Source organism: Etheostoma spectabile, chromosome 4 (assembly GCF_008692095.1).
Source record: "Etheostoma spectabile isolate EspeVRDwgs_2016 chromosome 4, UIUC_Espe_1.0, whole genome shotgun sequence".
In the NCBI taxonomy this organism is placed as follows: Eukaryota; Metazoa; Chordata; class Actinopteri; order Perciformes; family Percidae; genus Etheostoma; species Etheostoma spectabile.
In genome coordinates this window covers 23,190,966-23,204,097 of record NC_045736.1, presented here as the reverse complement: position 1 = coordinate 23,204,097, position 13,132 = coordinate 23,190,966, and the positions used below count along the sequence as shown (strand labels likewise).

The following is a 13,132-nucleotide window of genomic DNA, read 5'->3' as shown; positions in this document are numbered from 1 at the left end:
AACTAAGAACTGTTCATGTTAAATTTAAAATAATGTAGAGCAGAGCGATATACAATATTGTATTTGCGTTCATATTTTGATAATTGATATCCATAAGATCCACATTTATTTGGCAATGGTTAAGTCTGAGTGAACAACTCCTTGTACATCACCTATCACCAGCAGCTTTACAGTGAAAACTTTCACAATTAAGGCACATAGAAGGGCATGGCAGAGGAATGTCTGAGACAGATGAAAGCCAGTGAATTTGTAGTCTCTGTGTATGGTTTTCCAGCTGGGAATATGGAATGCATTTACTTCAGCAGTAACAGGTGGTTATTATTATAGTGGAAGGCAGTGTGGAATTATCAACATTTTGGAAAGAGCCTGCTTTACAGACCCAACGGCTCAATTGAAGGGCTGTGTGAATTGCAGTATTGAATTTTAGTATCATTACTGACATTATTAACACAGATTTGATTACAGGGGTATATGCTTGGCAAGGAACATTAATGACTGGATAATGGTGTTATAACATCTGTAGAAAAAACAGTTCTATTCAGCACCTGGTAGGAACTAATAAAAATCATTTTAAAACTGAATAAATGTCACAAAGTGGCATGTATGAACACAGTGTGGTCCTCTATGAAGCCCAGAGATAATTACAGTGAGACATTATCTTTGGATTTCAATGAAAACGTAATCATCCAATACACCTGTAGACAAAGTATTTAACAGTACAAGCGAGCAAGAGCGTACAAACACACACATACACTAATGTGTGTATGCTCAAATTTTCTTTGTGATCTATTGTGAATAATTTGCCCAGATATGGAAAGTAATGGTGCAGATAGGAGATTGTTTGGCTGGGGACGGCTGTGAGCCAAAGTCATCTCGGCAGCAAATGAAAAGTGCAGAGTGACAGGGGGGAGGGCAAGTATCAGCTCTCCATTACTGAGCTTTGTTGACTCGCACTGCTATCAGCCCACAGTGACAAGGAAGAGACAGTAGGCAATGACTAGCTGGAAAATGATACAGACACACCACACACACACACACACACACACACACACACACACACACACACACACACACACACACACACACACACACACACACACACACCACACACACACCCCACACACGATAGATGATAAGAAAAAAAACAAACAGGTACACAGACACAGGCACACACACGCAGATAGATATGCAGATATGCATACAATAATAGTGTTATGACAGATATGTACATGCACACACACAAACATGTTTGCACGGGTGGACGCTGAGCGCACACTTTGCAATGAAATAGTGAATTTACAATCTCAACAAAAGAAACCAGGGGCAACAATCCCATTATCTCTCACTGCCCGAGTGTGTGTGTGTGTGTGTGTGTGTGTGTGTGTGTGTGGTGTGTGTGGTGTGTGTGTGTGTGTGTGTGTGTGTGTGTGTGGTGTGTGTGTGTGTGCGCCAGAAAAAGGAGCTAAGAAAAAGAAAGCAAGTGCTCATAAGGCTGCGATGAAGCACTGGAGATGGGGGAAATATTGATGTTATTTTCTAGATAATGGGCCCGTAAACAAAAGATACATTTTATTCACTGATGGTTTACATCTCAATGAGCACACATAAACACACACCACACACACACACACACACACACACACACACACACACACGTCAACATAATATTTAAACACAGACAACCAGAATAAGGAAAATTGATGGCTGACACACACAAAGATGAAAGAATAGGGTTTTTTTTGTGAGTTTCCGGCATCATTTTCTCCCTCTCTCTCTCTCATGCACAAAAAAGACCATTTCAGCTGGCAGACACATCTATCTCTGTACCAGTCACACAAGTCCAGTTCACTAGCTAATGACCGGTCAGCCTAGACTGGTTTGGCACACACAATAATCATGAGAATAAAAGTCTGTCTTTCTGTCAGGCTTTCTATCGTCTGTTTTTGTCCATCTGTGTGTAGCTCTATGCATCTTCCAGCCTACAAAATCCTAAATGTGCAAACTGTTCATAGCGGATCTCACTTTGTCCATTTATTCCGGAATCACTTTAAAAACATGGATTCAAACACTTGGCGTTTATTATTCCTTCTTGTCTTTTTTCACGTTTTATTCTCTCCCTTCCATTTCTTGTTCTCTGAGAATGCTGCTCATTTACAGTATTAACATTTAAAGCAAAGTGAGGGGAGAGTGAGAAAGGTGAGAAAGAGAGAAAACAGAAGAGTGGGCGAGTGATAGTGGGTGAGGTGTGAAAACAACAGGTAATAAATCGTCTCAAATCAATTTATTCCACACATGCTGCAGCCAAGACTGTCCAGAGAATATGGAAAGAAAGGAGAGAACAAGGGACTGTGGAATATGGAACAAACGGATGGATGGATGGATGAATTGATGGATGGATGGATGGATGGAGGACATCAATCTAATTGAATCAAACTGAGTTACTGTGCCTGGGAAACAAGCACTAGCATCTAATAATAAGGTTAAGAGAGGGAGCTGTACGTTAAGGAGAGTTAAGAGCTTCTTTTAGAAGTGTACAAATGTGTGTGTTCAATCATGTATGTGTGCATGTAAGCTTGCATGCCAGTGCATGTGTGTGTAGGTTTTCACAGTTATCTACAAGCACATGTAGTGTATTAAGATGCACAAATCTGTATACATTCACAGGTTTATCTTTACAATGCGTATACATGCACAACTCTGTGAATGTGTAAGAGTATGAGTGTTAAGTTAACTATGTCAAGAAAACAATGCAATAGTGAGTGATGATTGGAGACGCTACTGCTGCTGTCTCCTATCTCCCTGTCTCCTCTGCATTGCTTAACTTTTCGCTACGTGGTTGATGGATGTATTCATAGAATGATGCTGTGCTTGTGTTTTCAGAAGAAAAGCCCATCTCTACTTCTCTTGTCAACATGCATAATGTAACATTAACAGACTTCAAACACATTAGAAGCACAGTCTTAAGTAGGACGTAGAAAAGCATAGAAAGATAGAGAGGACGAAAACAAAGCAGAGTGGGGACAAATGAGGAACAAAAGCCACATGCAAAGAATAGCAGATGAATAATTGCAGTAGGTAATCCTATAGTCTTTGTCTTGCAATGGCTCTGATGTAAAACTCCAAACCTGGCTGTTTATAACTACTACTCAAAGATCTTCCATGACCTACAATTGTTATTCCCTCCTGAATTGATAATGTTGTTTCTCAGATCAACAAGACTGGAAATAAAAAAAAGAAGGTATTACTTAACTTGTGTTTTCCACTACAACTGTGCTATCTGGAGAGAATCTTGAATCTCGAAAAACATGGAATGTGATATCTAATTTGGTAAATAAGTGAAACCCGTTGTGGAATAACTTCTAGTACATTCCTATGAAGTGGCCCATTTTTAACATTCCCCAACATCCCCAGGGATGTTATTACCATCCTTAACACATTCCCTGTCTGCAACATGCCTCATGATACTCAGAAACCTTGCATAATTCCTGTATGACAAAAAAAGATTGCAGACAAATGAAATCCATCCCCACACAGAAACGACCCTCCCCCTTCTCATACAACATCCTTTTTTTAAAATATAAAATCTGTGTATTAACACCTCCCTAAACCCAACGATCCACCCAAAATCCCCTGATGCAGAGTTTTATCTGTGCCAGGCAGGCCTGGTTAGCTCTGATAGACACAAAGGATAGCTAGCTGTTGATAGGGAGGCTGGCGGTATGAAGGTGAGAGAGTTGGGCGATAAGACAGTGGCACGTCAATGAGAATGATGCCTGTCATAGTCGAAAGCGACAACTGATGGAGCATGTGTACATGAAAGTGAGGGACTGAGAGGCAGAAAGAGACAGAGACTGTCAATCGTGTGTCCTCTATTGCTATATGATGTACTACAGGACAAAAAAGAGGTAGGGAAAAAAAGAGAGGTAAGAAAGAATGAAGGAGGACAAGTGAAGAGAATGAGGGAGTGAAGAAGGGTGAAAGAAAAGAAGGAGAAACATACTGTATTAAAATATTGCTTTATGCAGTAAATTTAAATAAGTAGAGGGAAGTAAAAATCAAGAAAAGAATAGTTAAGCAGGGACTTCAAAGACTCCAAGAAAATGAATTAGCAGCTTATGGAACGGAACAGAATGAAATGGTCCAGGTGTTCCCAGATCTGACTGAGAGCCATTACACACCAGCAAGAACATATAGCTCCAGTAATGGCTTTGACATTTCAAAGCAGATTTGTAGATGTGTGAACACAAAAGCATACTTGGCTAACTCATAGCATGTAGGAACACACACAGACACACACACACACACCCTTATAGAGGGGTGAACTTGACATAACTAGGTCTACCCATGCATAATGGTAGCAGGCCCCACATTCCTGACTTTGATGTGGAGGGAACCCCGTGTGTGTGTGTGTGTGTGTGTGTGTGTGTGTGTGTGTGTGTGTGTGTGTGTGTGTGTGTGTGTGTGTGTGTGTGTGGTGTGGTGCGTGTGTGTGGGGAAATGAAGAAAAGCAGCAAGTGGGACATGACCAGTGGAGAGAAAAGTGTCAGGGTCCTTCAGTCATTGGACTATGGAGAAGGAGTGATGGAGTGGGTGAGGGAGTGAACAATAGATGGCAATACTTTTTATCAGTGGGCTCTAGTATGTGGCTGATCTTGTCTATTGTAATATATATCTTATATATTAGCTGTACTGAGCTGGGCCTTACTGTTGTCAATGCTTTTCATATTCAATTTATATCAGTGACATGATTTATTTATATCCAGGAGGCATTTTATCTACTTTTAAAGATTATGTGATATGAATGAAAGCTCAAGAACGGCTACTAAATGGACAGTGTGGTAAGAGTAAAATGATATGAAGTTCTTAAAGTAAAAAAACAAACAGAAAATTGTTTATTTTTCCAAAAAAGTGGAAAAATTAACAATTGTAAATTTTATGATGAATGGGCAAACATTGTCCATCTGATAATACAGATGGTGTAATATGACTGAAAGCTCAAAAGCTAGTGTTATCATTCTTACTTTTCAAGAGAAATTGTCATCTTAGCTGAAATACCGAACACAAATGTATCCAACTTTTATCTTAACCCTGACCTTACAGACACACTACAACATCATAGTGTCTGGGATAAATTCACACAGCCCAATAGACGCCTACAATAATCATACACATCATATTAGGCTCAGGGGGAAATACCTAATCAAAGCTCCATGTAAACATCTCCTATATCCTCTGTGTCCCTCTTTAATTTATGTTTTCTATCTGTGGCAGGCGGTTCAGATAAAGGGGCTGAAATCACTCACGTAACTTCCTATTGCTTGGTGAGCTTAGCAGAACTTGAGCGTGACAAGACACAAAACAAATTCACCAAATTGTGTGCGTGCGTTTCAGGGCATTTAGTTAATTACAGAAGAGGACAGGGCCACAAGCACATGAGGTTGTACCCTCAAACACACACACACACACACACACACACACACCACACACACACACACACAAACACACACACACACACACAGTATAGTGGGTAGTACTACATTCATTCGCTCATACTGCTGCTGTGCATTGTTAGTGATTCAAGAACATCGCATAAGTTGTTTTATCTGGCAAAAGAGACTTAATCTTTTTCTCCTATAGCTCCAGTGACTGTGGTGTGTGAGAATAAGTGAGAAGTGAAGAAGTTAGAAGCAGATGGAGCATCACATGTGTGAGGGATTACCCTGATATATCTATGGGAAAAATCCCCCACCATTCTCCCCACACACACACACACACACACACACACACACACACCACAACACACACACACCACACACACCACACACACACACACACACACACCACACACACACACACACACACACACACACACACACCACACACACACACACACACACACACACACACACACACCAACACACTCAGAGTAAACCTATACCATATGTGGGTCAGACACCCTTTCCTTCAAAGCATCAAGAAAGACAAAGAGCTTTGGTGACAATGATGGAGTAGGAGAGCACTCAAACACGCACTCTCTCACACACATACACACACACACACATTGGAATTTCAGTGTGGCTGCTATCATAACACAGAGTTTGTCTGGATTTATTTTAAGGTCTGGGAAGGAGAGCAGATGCATCATGAATTTGGCTCTCTTTTAGTTTAAGCAGGCTTTATCGGTGTGAAATTTGACAGTATTTGTATTTTTGATAGGATGTGCATAAAAGGAAGCCCTACTATGGTGAGAAGTCCTAGCTTCTTAAGGTTACATGTTTATTTATGTCTATTCATAGAAATAAATACAGTAAATTATCTCATGATAGACTAAATAACCTAGAAATAGGAAAGAGAGGGAATGAAGAAGGTATGTGGCAAAACAAATCATCTTCCACACACCACCACACATTACTGACACCAATGCAAATACGTTGATGGGTTTTCAAGTGATTGTCTATCATTATCACTGCTCCATTAAAAAAAAGAAAATTAATCTATTTTTATCTTTCTAATGTTTCTACATTAGATATAGTTCCGTTTAAAAAATCTGTTACAGTGTGAGGTCAATTGAGATTTGGTTGTCAACATGTAATTTCATGAGCACTTTCTTCATCTTACAATACAAGTGACAAAAGTATCTTTTAAATGAAGCGCTTTTTATAGCTGCACCTGACAGGTTCAATCAAATATCTTACATCAAGCACTCGTCATTGAGTTCAAATATGTTGCTGTGTTATCCAGTGTATCCTGTCATATCAGGTTTCTTGCTATGCCAACTCTTATTGACTGGCTTTGGTATTCACCCACATGTCTACACCATGGTTATTCATGTGTGAGCCTATGGCCTTTCACCAGCAGAGCTTTCAAAAGGTCACATACTCACACACACATGCACACACACAGCTAAAACAGGCTGTGGAGGAAGAAGAGGCAAAAAAAACAAAAAAGAGAGAAAAGGAACAAAGACACCAGCCACATGTGGTATGATCCTCCAAGCGCACATGCATGCATACAATACAGTGTAAACACGGTGAGAGAAAGTGAGCTACTTTAACAGCAAATTAAACCTATTCATCACTGTTAAGGCCTTTTTAAATCTCATGCTCGCTAAAATTAAAAGACCTTGTCATTGCTCAATCCCTCTATCTCTACCCATGTCTTGCAGCCTCAGCCTTCCTCAGCCCGTGTTCCATTTCCCCCTTTCCTCCTCTCTACCTTTCCTTCCTCCCTCCTCTTTCCCTCCAAATTAAATGCCTTTAGCTTACCGTCCTCGGATAACTGTGTGTAGCGAGTTGCTAGACACGGCGCGGCGGCAGCATTTCATCTTCCAACCAACACTAAATCACACTAACTCAATCATCTGCATGGAGTTACACACACACACACACGCACACGCACACGCACACACACACACACACACACACACACACACACACACACACACACACACACGGCTGCAAGTGTGAATAGCACTGCATCTAAAGAGGTGCTTTACTACGACTGATTTTATCAGCTGTCTTGCAAACGGGGGAAGAAATTGCAGCACAACATTATCATATACAATAAGATGAGACTTGAAGATAGAGCTTTCCAATTGAACGCCTTTTTAGTGTCACCATTCAAATGAGAAAAGACCTCCTCTTACATCGAGGCGCAACACAAATCCCTTATGGGATATTTCAACCGAGACAATATTACACATTTACATCAAAGACTGCTGAGAAGATATTTATGTTAAAGATATAACATGCATGCACTTAAAGACTAGATTTAATATTGACATGGCTATGGGTGCTTGCACATAAAGAAATCAACCTGGCACCGACATGTTTGCACCACTCCTAACCATGAGACAAAGTCAGTGCTTTTACATGCACAGCAGCAACCGGGTAACCCCGGTTAGTGAATATAAGGTCATACCAGTTCTCCCCGTATACATGACTGTGGAAGAATGGGAAGAATGACGGGAGAAACTCTTCCTCCGGTACTGTACGCTTTTTCTTTCGGTTAACTTGTGTAAAAATTACACCAAATGACCACTACATTAGTCAAATTTAACAACTTAATGTTTCATTTACATTCTCTTGTCAGAGCGTAGAAAAGCACAGTGTTCATGCCAGATGACTTACAACTTGTTTGGCTCATTATATCTGTAACCAGTGTAATTAGCAAGCTAACTTTGTTAGCTAACTAACATTAATGTTAGTTAAACAGCATTGACAGCCCCAAAACTGAATCTGTTTGGCCATCTCCCGGTTTCCGCTGCTGTAAAACAGATGGACCGCAGACTCTTTGCTGCCGACGGCCCGCCATTGATTTGGGAGACGCTGTTTTGATGTATGGTATCATAGCTACGACTCACAGTGCTTATGGATTATGATTATTTCCGGTTCAAAAAACACTTCAGGGGAGTGTGGAGGGGCAGTTGGAGCATGCGCATATGCTTAAACCAATCATACTCTGTTTAAGGTGTAGACATGCAGGACTACCCCGGTTACTGAGGGAGTTACTACATTTGCTAACCGGGCTATGAGAACTTCAACCGGGGTAAGGTGTTTGACAAATAGGGGTATTAGCTTAACCCAAATATAATCTTTTTTTTTTTAAACTGCATGTAAACGCATTGACTGAGAGCTATGCTTACAAGCTGTTGGCCTTATCAGACACAGGACAGTAGGAATCTAAACAAAGATTGGGAAGAGTGCTAAATGCAATGAGGGGGGACTGATGCTATCATCTGTGGAGTGTGTATGTGGCTTTGAAGAGAGAAGTGGAGAACATACAAACACAGGAAGAGATCGGCTTGGGAGTAGAGTGTTTGTGTTGAGTGAGAGTGTGGGAGTGGGGGAGGGTGTGTTTGTGTGAGAGAAAGTGTGTGTGTGCATACAAAGTGTGGGAGACAGTCTATCAATTTGCATGTGTAGCAGAATGTTTGCATTTACTGGATTCATGCAAGTGTGCATTTGTGAGTATGGAGTTAATCTGAATCCGTCACATTAAAAAGGCATCAATTAATAGCTTCTAGAAATGAAGAACATAAACACACTCCCACTCTTGATGTGACTCTTTGCAGCATCGCTTGACCCACCATTTCCTGACTAGGTCAGCCATTCACTAGGATTACACAACGAATAAGACCTAATCTTCAACTGTAATTACCAAGGTGTGTGTGTGTGTGTGTGTGTGTGTGTGTGTGTGTGGTGTGTGTGTGTGTGTGTGTGTGTGTGTGTGTGTGTGTGTCTTCCTGTGGGAGAGCCAAAGTGATTACATGGCCACTGGTGCCTCTAATAGCATCTTTTAGGGAAAGAGAGAGGGAGAGATGAGTGATTTCCATCTTTCTTGGGAAAGAGCCGAATTATGGCAGAGGAATTCTATAGTGGTTAAGATATGGGTCTGTTTTGACTGTGCCGTCATGTAACAGTGTGTGTGGGTGTGTGCAGATGTTTGTAATAGATGTAACACAAGAGGCTAATGGGAGCCAAGCCAAAACCACACCTCAGCGTAATGTGTGCCAAACCATTCATGGCCACAATTGCCTGCCTCCGCTCTGCCTCTTTCATTTCTCCATCTTTTCCTCTTTTCATTTTTATTTTACCCTCTCCTGACATTTTTTTGACTTTTTTCCTCACTTTCTACTTCTTTCACCTACTTTTTATTTTTGTTTTGAGACTTTCCTTGACCCCTTAATCCTCTTCTTTTTCTTTGAGTTCTCGCCCTTTCTCTCAACAGTATCTTCCCCTTCCTGTCTTTCCAAAACACAAGCAGTAAAGAACAAAAAAACCTTACTCAGCTCTTACACACACCACAAACACCCATGACAGAAAAAGAAACACTGAGAGAGAACAGAAAGAGAGAAGTTGACGTAAACAAGGTTAAGATAAGCACAGAAAGCAGCAGACCACAACATCAATTGGTGACACAGAAGATGTTTTAGATTAAGAATAAGGTTGGTGGTAACAATAGGGGCTTGGTGGCTTAAATGAAAGAAAGTTAAGGGGGAAGAAAAGTAATGACAGAACACACACACAAATAATGTCTGGCAGTTGTAAGGAACAAGGAATGCAGATGGTGTTTTAAAATGAGCTTTTATAGCGTGGTTTAGAGCGATTTACAGCAGTGGTTGACCTTGTGTGTGTGTGTGTGTGTGTGTGTGTGTGTGTGTGTGTGTGTGTGTGTGTGTGTGTGTGTGTGTGTGTGTGTGTGTGTGTTGTGTTGTGTGGTGTGTGTGTGCGTGTGTGTTCAATCAGTGAGTGGCAGTGTGCTAGCATGATACACTATTCAGAATGTGTTCCAGTAAGAAACACTGCTCCACCCACTTTCTAACACCCCTTATTTCTTTTCTTAGTCTTCATATTAGTTTTTCTTCTCATTTAGTCTATAAAATATTAGGAAATAGTGTAAAATGCCCATCACAATTTACCAGAGCTCAAACTGCTGTTTGTACCCAAATATATTTAATTTACAATCACATACAACAACAAAAACGCAGTGAACGGCCTTTTTTAAAAAGCCGGAGCCAGCAATAGTTGTTGTGGGATCTTTTGGTTTGATAAATGACCTACTGGCCCAGTCGCAGAGGACATTCAACTGCACTCTTTGTGAAATAAGCAGTGCCAGAAGGCTGATAATGTAGGGACTACTCATAGGTAGCTGAATAGCTAATGGCTACCACACTAGCAAGCCAGGAAAATGCTAGTCAGTCAAAAGAAAGTTATATTTGTTCTGTTTTGTACCGGTACCTCACCCCTATAATTCTGTCCAATAAAGTTACCTTGCTAGCTTTCTTAATGTTAGTTAATTAAATAAAGCTTGTTAGCTCCTTGTAAACAGGCCAATGAGTTTACACAGTGTATTCAAAAGAAGGTGTTCGCACAATTGACTCCTCCAAGTTACGTGAGTGATTTCAGCCCCTTTATCTGAACCACCTGCCACAGATAGAAAACATAAATTAAAGAGGGACACAGAGGATATAGGAGATGTTTACATGGAGCTTTGATTAGGTATTTTCCCCTGAGCCTAATATGATATGTATGATTATTGCAAGGGTCTATGTGGCTGTGTGAATTTATCCCAGACACTGGGATGTTGTAGTGTGTCTGTAAGGTCAGGGTTAAGATAAAAGTTGGATACATTTGTGTTCGGTATTTCAGCTCCGATGAAAATTTCTATGTATGTGTCAGTACCACATAAGAGGGGGAAAAGGAAAAATTAACTTTGGGTTTGAATCAAAAACACCCAAATATGTCATGCATTTGAGTTTAATGGTGATGTAGGATGTGATTTGTAGGTCTGATGGGCTTTCAGCTGTTAGCTTAACACGGTTGGACTCTATTGGTGTTTGTCCAGGAGCAAGGTCTCTGTTTTTCTTGGCATGAAGCTAAATTTAATGCCTTCTGCTGAGAGTTGAAGAGACAGATGTACTGATGGATGAGGTTTAAAGTAATAATGTACCGAATCTAGACAGGGAGAGGGGGCGGGTAGGTTTTCAAAACTAAAGTATATGCTTAAGTATCAACGGTACATGACTGTGTGACATTGTGTAATATATTGGAAGACGCCCAGTTCTCTTGTCCACCCAAGCAAAGACAAAATTAGTTTCTGTTTCTGTCTCAAACTAAAAGCCTGTCCCTGCAGTATGGCAAGCCAAAATATGATAGGGTTTCCTCTGCTGACTACGATTTTATCTCCTTGTCCCTCTATCCCCAGGTGAGGCCACCCTCTTTTTTGCACAGATTTCTAACTCTTTTTTGGGGAGGTGCCAGAGGAAAGTCCCTGGCTTTGGTTTGGGCCTGGTGTGGGGAATCCACCCCTGAAACTGAGCAGGGGAGAAAAAGGAGAAGTGGGAAGACTGCCACTGACAGGAACACAAATGAGAGTTGGAGGAGCGTGGCATTCACGCCTCCCCAAAACTCTTTTGTACTTGAAACTCTCAACGCTTTTTCTTCCATTGCTTCATCCCTGTGTTGTTCATTGAGCATTCTTCTCCTCTTAACATTTTTATTTCTCACTCCATCTCTCAACTAAATTCCAATTTTCTTTCCTCTTTCAATCCAAGGCCACTCATTCCAGTCTCCTGGTGTGCTGTAATGGTCCACAGGGACAGTCTTGGCTGCTGCTGACCAAATACAATGAGCATGACTGACACAGTGGGGGTGTGTGTGTGTGTTGTGTGTGTGTGTGTGTGTGTGTGTGTGTGTGTGTGTGTGTGTGTGTGTGAAAGTGTTAAACAAAAGAGAGAGGAGAGAGAGAGAGAGAGAGAGAGAGAGAGAGAGAGAGAGAGAGAGAGAGAGAGAGAGAGAAGAGAGAGGAGGAGAGAGAGAGAGAGAGAGAGAAACGTGAAAGTCCAGGACAAGCGGGAGTTAAACAATTAAACAACTGAAGGATGGGAAAAAGAGACTGAGCTGCTACAGTCACTGAGAAAACACACATTCAAAGCTTTAACTGGACCCTATTGTGTGTCTGTATATTGTGTGTGTGTGTGTGTGTGTGTGTGTGTGTGTGTGTGTGTGTGTGTGTGTGTGTGACACACAGAGGAAGGGGACAGCTGTGGAACATGCATGGTGACATTTAGCAGATGTGCAAGCCCTGTGCACGCTCACACCAAGACATGACCTAGTCCCAGGTGCTTTTTAATCCCTTATAGTCGTGATATTACTCATTAAGTGACGCCAATACAAGGGAAAAGACAACGATACATTAACATTTAACCATAGCCTCCTCTGTTTTTAAAAGTTAAGAACACTGTTGTATCCCATTGTTTGACCTCTGACTTCAACGTTCCACTTCCGGGATTGCTCCAGTGCCGCATAAAATTCCGTTGGATGTATGTCATTTCGCTGATGTCCGTTACCTTCCGCTTTCTTTGAGTTGGAATTTTAAACGCTGGTGAATTTATGAGGACTATGCCTGCTCCTCAGATCTGTGCATGGTAAAGACTAAAACAACTTTTGAACGTACACGTTCCGACAACCCAAGTTCCTTCCCGAGGCTATTTTGAAGTGGTTCCGTGCGGAGCTTAATGCCGGCCATGACGATTGTGGTTGGTTTAAAGAAATGCCAATAAACCAGAGTAAAAAAAATAAAAATAAAAATCCTCACCAGCTACATTTCAGTTGATAAAAAAGTGAAAATT

At 41.1% G+C, this 13,132-nt stretch overlaps 1 protein-coding gene across 1 annotated transcript in view; it reads right to left on the bottom strand.

The window, feature by feature from the left end:
• The window catches only part of plxna1b (plexin A1b), a 203,582-nt gene that overhangs the window by 111,173 nt on the left and 79,277 nt on the right, over positions 1-13,132 (bottom strand).